The sequence below is a fragment of the Rattus norvegicus genome, chromosome 6 (genome assembly GCF_021556685.1).
Source record: "Rattus norvegicus strain SHRSP/BbbUtx chromosome 6, alternate assembly SHRSP_T2T, whole genome shotgun sequence".
Taxonomy (NCBI): Eukaryota; Metazoa; Chordata; class Mammalia; order Rodentia; family Muridae; genus Rattus; species Rattus norvegicus.
In genome coordinates this window covers 142,746,271-142,754,326 of record NC_141539.1, presented here as the reverse complement: position 1 = coordinate 142,754,326, position 8,056 = coordinate 142,746,271, and positions in this window count along the sequence as shown.

Genomic DNA, 8,056 nt, shown 5'->3' with positions numbered 1-8,056 from the left:
GAAAGCCTGTGACCTGTGCATGGTGTCATCCTCTATTCTCTTTGCCTCTTGCTCCAAATGAGAAAGGCATACTGTCATCAGCCAGGTTAAAATATAGTCTTCTATTGCGTGACTTAGTTGGCATTGATGGCACGAGAAACTCAGACTGGGTTCCCCAGTCTCAGATATATCTAAATCTACATATTTATAGTCCTCATCTGGCCTCAAACTCACAGATGTTTCCTGCCTCCGCCTCCTGAGTGCTGGGGTTAAAGGGGTGCATCAACTTCGTTATTAGGTTGTTTAAACATCCAGAAACAGAAGGGGCACTCCCAAACTTCTTTTACGAAGTTAGTACAACTCTAATATCCAAACCTGGTAAAGACAGAGAAAATGATAGGCCACCATTCCCGATGAACATAGACTCAAAAAACGTAATAAAATACTTCCAAATGGAGTTCAGACATACTTTAAAAAAAGATTATACACCATGATCAAGTTGAATTCATCTTTGGAGGGCAGAGGTGGTTCAACATATGCATATAATAAGCCGTATAAATGAATTTAAAGACAAAAGTAACATGATCGTCTCAGTAGATGCATAAAAAGGCTTTGCCAAATCTAATAGAGCTTTATTACAAAAATCCTAGAGATGTATGGCCAAAGGGACTGTAGCCCCGTACAGTTAAAGCTATACACGAGAAACCCATAACTAACAACATCCAAAAAATGGAGAAAAGCTTAAAGCAATGTCAGTGAAGTAGGAAACGAGACAGGGATGTCCAGGCCATTTCAATACTGTGCTCAAAGTACCAGCTGTAACAAGGCAAGAGAAGGAAAATCAAAGGGGCAAGAAGTCAAACTGTCCCTACATGCAGATGATATGACACTATACATTAGGGAGCCCCAAAATTCTAACAGAAAACTTCCAGAATGGAAAAACAAATCCATCCATGTGTCAGGATGCCAAATTAACTTGCACAAATCAACAGCCTTTCTATACACCAACATCCAGAGAAAGTCGTGGATTCACTTATATTCACAGTAGCATCAAAGGAAATAAAATATCTGAGAGTAAATCTAAGAAAGGAGGTGATGGAAATCTACAGTGAAAACTTTAAACCTCCAAAGAAAGAAAGAAAGAAGGTCACTGGAAACTGGAAAGACACCCCATGCTCATGGATTGGTAGAATTAAGTAGTGAAAATGACCATTCTAATACAACTAGATACATACTGATACTTTCTAATACATCTAATGCATACTGAATATAAATTCAGTGTAACCGCAACAATACCCCCCACATCATTCTTTACAGAAACAGAAAACTATCCTAAAATCCACATGGAATCTCTGTGGAACGTAGAAGAGATGATTAGTGGGTATGTCATAAATGAGATTAGGTGAAAACTCTCGGTTATTATTTATTACACAGTTCAGTGCCTTTGAATAGTGATTATGCCTTATGCTGTGAAAATACACAAGAAAGACTTTTTTGAGGAGTCTCATGACCTCATCATTCCTCATCCTTGAGTTCCCTGAAAGGGAGCCTGCCTAGAAGCACTAAAGGGTAAGAAAGGAAACTATTATTTTACCAAGGAAGATGTTTTAATTGAACAGGATTAATGTGAGAGCAGGCAACCTGGATGATGAAGACGAGAGGTTAAGACTTGTGTGGAGAGCAGTAGACACCAAAAGGGTGTCTAAATACCACAAGATTTCTGAAGTGGACACTAGTTCCATTTTGAAAATATAAAGGAAAATTCATTGCAGCACCTACTGTCTACTACCTTGGGGCTGTTCAAGACGATGTTAATCTCGAGAGCCTTCATCCAGTAATTTTATCTGTTTGAAATGACAGGGGTGGGAATATGCAGATAAAGGGTCCTTTCATCTACTAGACAGCCCAGCTGTTGTTCCAACAGCCCAGAGATAGAGAGGCCAACATTGCTGAGGTCTCCATAGACTTCCTTTGTTCACTGGATCTATTCAGAGGACATACCCTGAAGTTTGGGCAGAACTGGATTCTGCTTTGACGATTTCGAATGGTAGAATATCAGAACTGGAAGATTTAGTGCTCGCATTTGTGTGTGTGCGCCCATTTCTTACATATGCTGCTGTTGTGTTTTCAGGTATTCACCGTGAAGCACATCAGGTGCAGTCTGGAGGAGGCTTTATTCAGCCAGGAGGATCTCTGACACTCTGCTGTGAAGGGTCTGGGTTTACATTCAGTGACCACTACATGCACTGGCATCGTCAGGCTCCAGGGAAGAGTCTGGAGCGGGTAGGTTTCATTCGAGACAAACTTAGACATCACACAACAGAATATGCTGCATCTGTGAAAGAGAGATTCATCATTTCAAGAGATGATTCCAAGAACACTGTCTACCTTCAAATGAGCCGCTTGAGAACTGAGGACACAGCAATGTATTACTGCGCCAGAGAAAGGCACAATGTAGACGGTAGTGTCAGCCCAACAAAAACTTCCTTCAAAAGGTGCTCAGAAGCAGCAGTGAGCTCTCAGAACCAGCAGGGGGCACTAGAGACTAGGTGTAGCCCCAAGCGGAACAGGGAGTGGCTTTAAATTTCACAGCTTTACTCTACTGGAGTCATATGTTTCTGGATTGTTTTTGCATTTTCACTATTACGATGCATTTTTATTACTTGTGTATGCATTCAAGAAAAAGTAGAAGGCAAAATGCATTGTAAAGAGAGAATATGCATTTCATACAGTAATTTCTGATAACGTTAATTTGTCCATATTTATTATCAGAAATCTTTCAACATCTACTAAATTACTCAGAGGATACATGATTGTTTATAAGTGTGTTATATCTATATGTCTATAAACAGATATTTAGGTAAATATATGAATAAAGTTATAGGCTTTTCAGTTAACTGAATAATAGGACATTACTTAAAGTTTTCCCTAAATAATCAGACTTAATGTTTGAACAAATATAAATTATCTGACTCATCCAGTACTTTGTCATATGACTCCTCTCTATGCTAGATTATTTCAAATAATCCACTTTCATATTTTTCACATTATGAAAACATAATGAATTTTTTTTTGTGTTTTAAATGTGCCCATACCATTTGAAGTGATGGATACATTAACAATCTTGATATAATTATTTCATATCGCACTGTTAAGCCTTAAAATGACTTAAAACCATAAGCATATAACAATAAGTTGAAACTTTTCTTTATTTTCTCAATTACCAGTTGTATTGGTCTCTTCTCAAGCCATGGTCTCCTCCTGTTTGTTTTTTTCTTTTTCTTTTTCTCCCTGTTTGTTTTTCTAAGACTTCTCAGGCCTTTCTGAGGTTCCCCCCATAAATTCTGACATCCTGAACCATCCAAAGTCTACATAAGTAGCAGGAGTTCGTGTCTACCATGCCAACTGGAATGAGAGTCAGTTTTCTTGTACTCAGTGACATCACTAAAAACAACCCTTGTCCACTTGCCTCTCTGTTGTCCTGATCAAACACTGTTAGTTTTATACACACCACATTTTGAAAGCAAAATTAGAAGATTTTGTAAAGGAGTCTTTTGTCCTGAAGAATAAGAGTGCAACATAGGCACAAATATTGTGGGGGCAAACACACACTTTTGATAGGATTTAAGACCTCCTTAAGTACAAATCTGGTCAAGAACCTGTGGTTGAGTACCACATAGCCTCAAGGTTCACCTACTACTATTATCTCACTAAATGGACATATTATCAAACTGACCTCTAAATTTATGTCTCTCTACCTGTAAATTAGTGAAATCCATGGTGAATAATGCAAGAACTTGCAACTGGGCAACACACACAAACACACATGCACACATACACACGGAGAGAGAGAAGAATGCACATATAAATGTACTTTACACACATATATGTAGAAAAATAAATTCTTAGAATTTTCACTCAGAAAACCCACCCATCCACTAAAGATCATCCACTAACAGAAGTTTCCACATATTTAGACCTGAGACCCAACAAAACTCCATCTGTACAAGCCAACATCTAAGTATATTTCGACACTCATTCAAACGTATAATACAGAATATATCTTATATCACAGAACAACATGCTAAAATAACATGCGTGGTCAGATGTGGTACCATATGACTTTAATCCCAGTCTAGATGAAAGCACACACCTCTGTGAGTTTGAGGCTAGTCTGATCTACATAGTGAAGTTAAGGCCAGTCAAAGATACACAGTGAGACCCTGTCATAAAAAGCAAAAAAAAAAAAAAAACAATAAAAATATACACATGTATTCTCTCAGAATTCTACCACTTTTTCAAGACCAGCTTACCCACAAACAGCTTTTTTTTTTTTTTTTACCTTTTAGGTGGGAGTTCATTGCTACCTTCCATGAGCTCAGGAGAATGGGTTCTCATATTTTTATTTCATGGACCCTTCCTGCTTTAAATACAGCAACTTAATAGTTTTCTTCAACCATCACATTCTTCTATATTCTCTCCATTCCCTGCCTAATTCTAACAAGGACAATTGTGATTACTATGATTACTCTTTCATGGAAAGATCATTTATATTTATCCTCAGAGACCACACTGATGCTTGTAGATTCATGTGGAACATTTTAAAAATCTGATGTTTAGAAAAAGTCGTTTGTTCATAGTGCACGCTGCATGAGTCTATTTTGTCAGGAGCCATGGAGGAAAGGCCAAGGCTAGCAGGTGACCTTCCTGGAGGTGGTCCGCTGTCTTTGCATGGACTTTTATGGGTAAGCTCTGAAAGGCAAGGCCCCAAGAGACTTCATTCCAGGATTGCTTCTTGTGGATATGCCTTTCCTGTCACCATTACATACCCTAAGTATGCCTGGGCATTAGCACACCTTACTGAGCAGGCTTTCTGCAGATCAACATCAAGATGAACGTTCATGAACTAGTGCTGTTTAGATGAATTAATGGCCTTATAGAATTCCTGATGTGTTTCAAATAATCTTAGGAAGGAAGTTTTAAGAGACGGTTTTAGTTGCTTCACTAGAAAGATGTAATAAACTTGGAATCAGGAATAGAATGCGCTCACTCTTCATAATAGGGTGTAAAAGCTGCATAATACAAAATGCAATGAGCTTTTATAATCACACTAAAAAGAGAACTAGCCTTGGGAAAAATTTGTGTTCAAGGAAAAACATTCAGGTCCAAGGATGAATCAACAGGTATGCTCTCAGATAAGGTAAGACCATGTGAAAACCATTGCTTTGAACTTATAATGAGCTTACAGAATGGAACATTGCTTTGGACCTGTTATTGATATCTTTCTGCTACTTCCCTTTTATGTAACATTTTATGTATGAGATAATTCTTACATAGAGGACTTAAAAAAAAGATAAAAAGACCTAAAGCAATAAAGAAAAGTGGTGTAGCCATTTTCTGCTTCATCCTGTATATGTGTTGTTGGTGAGAGTGACTCCTTTCCTTCTTTTCTCTCTGGTTCAAAAAGGGTTAATGATCTCTGAGCCTCTCACCTGGCCAGTGAGAGGCTTCTGGTTAACTAAGAAAGAAGCACTAGCAGCAAATCCTTTTTGGAATTCTCCAGCACTTATTTAAGCATTAAGAATTAAGTTTTGCAATGCCAAGCAACCAGAGCTTCCAGGGACTAAGCCACTACCTAAAGACTATACATGGACTGACCCTGGACTCTGACCTCATAGGTAGCAATGAATATCCTAGTAAGAGCACCAGTGGAAGGGGAAGCCCTGGGTCCTGCTAAGACTGAACTAGATTGTTGGGGGGAGGGCAGCAATGGGGGGAGGATGGGGAGGGGAACACCGATAAGAAAGGGGAGGGGGGAGGGGGATGTTTGCCTGGAAACCGGGAAAGGGAATAACACTCGAAATGTGTATAAGAAATACTCAAGTTAATAAAAAAAAAAAAAGAAAAAAAAAGAAATGAAATTAACCAAAAAAAAAAAAAAGAATTAAGTTTTGGTGTATTCAGGGGAGAGGGAACTTATTGACCCCATCTCCAGCAGAAAGACAGGGCATCAAGTAAGGGATGGGGTTACTATCCCACAGTCAAAGCTCTGACTCATAATTCTTCCTGTCTGAAAGAAATGCAAGGATGGAAATGGAGAAGAGCCTGAGGAAAAGAGCGACAGGCCCAAAGTGGGATCCAGCTCAAGGGGAAGCCCAAAGACATAAAACCAATACTGAAGCTAAGGGGCATTCACAAAAAGGGATCTACCATGACTGCTCTCCAGAAGATCAAACAAGCAGCTTAAAGAGTCAGATGCAGATACATGCACCCAACCAATGACTAGAAGCTGCTGACACCTCTGGTTGAATTAGGGAAAAGCTAGAAGAAGCTAAGGAGGAAGGCGACTCTGTAGGAGGATCAGCAGACTCAATTAACCTGGACCCCAGAGATCTCTTAGACACTAGACACCAACCAGGCAGCATACACCAGCCGAGATGAGGCCTCCAAAACATATACAGCAGAGGACTCCCGGGTCTGCATTCAGTCAGAGAAGACGTACCCAACTCTCAAGAGACTGGAGACCCCAGGAAGTTTAGAGGTCTGGTGGGGTGGGGACATGCTGTGGAGACTGGGCAGCCAGGGAGGAGGTATAGGGTGTGGAACAGTTGGGATTGGGGAGTGGACTGGGAAGGAATAAAATCTGAAGTGTAAAAATAAATAAATTAAAAAAGAGGTAAGTTTTGTCTTTTGTTTTTAGCATTTATTGGAACACATAGCAGTAACAAAGAGTTAAGTTTCCCAGTGCTTATTTGAGCAAAGTTTCCTCCAGTGCACATTTAAGCATAAAGAGTTAAGTTTTCAGTGCCTATGGAAGGAAGCACAGGTCAGTATTAAAAAGTTAAGTTCCCAGTGTTTAACAGAGCACAGAGAGTTAAAGAGAAAAGAAGCCCGTGGCTTTTAGGCACAGAATAAGCAGGAGAGTGTTAAGATTCCAGAAGGCATCAGCATCTAGGCCCCCAGTACGGTTAGAGATTGTTACAAGGCCAGAGATCATCAGTATTTTTCCAACTCTCTGTTCCACCTCAACTCTTAATCTACAAAGGTTGGGGCAGCCCTCAGCACTATTTATGTTGTTTATGGAAATTAAAAATGATTCCGTGTGAAGACTAGTTAGCATGTGTGTGATGTTTGCTTAGGTCTAAGGACAGAACATGTGAGGAAAACCCCCACAGAAGATCAATAAAAATACTTTGGATGAGGCATTGAGTTCTTGGATTAGATCTGGTGAGAGTTATTGAGGGGCAATCACAGCTCATGTGTTCCAACCTGAAATTATAATGTGGGAAGTTTCAAGCTTTATGAGACTTCTGGCTTCTGAGAGACAGGACCTCATAGTGTGATCAGGTTTCTAGCCTGATTAGTGCAGGGCCCAAACGTTGACTCCAGTGCGTGCAGGGTCCACTGAGAGAACAGAGCTTTGGTTCTTGTGGTATCTGAGGTCAATACAGGTGTGGATTTCTGATATCTGGGGTGCAAAATGTCACTGCAGAACCTGATGTCTATATTTCTGTGATCCTAGACACCTTTTGTGCCTTGTCACAGACTCTTGGTAGTAGATGAACTTCAGGTGGTATGGAGCTTGCTATTCTGACTCCAGTAGGTTCATAGTGTTCGGGGACAACCAGGTTACCTAGTTACCTCATGCTTGGTGTATAACCCCAACCTTAGTCATTTTGATACATAGCCAACATAAGTTCAGCAACCCTTTTTGACAGTCAACATCATTTTCACCAGTCCTTGCAACTAAACTTCATGCAGATGTTTCTCTAAGAGGAGATGTAGAAACCAACACATCACAAAAAAGATCTGAAAAAGATGCGAAAACAAGTGCACTTCGAGAGATGTATAAAGTACAAGGAAATAATATAAAAAAAACTGCAACACAACCATTACATGAGACAAATACCAACCTGCCAGTTCCTAACTGAGGGAATTCAAAATTATGGACAGGGATGAAATGTCTCAAAGTATTTGTAGTCTTAATATTCAAAAGAACTTCACAAGCACACAGAAGAGCCAAACAAATATGCATAAATTAAGGGAATCTCTTCAAGATCTTGACAAGACAGTCTTC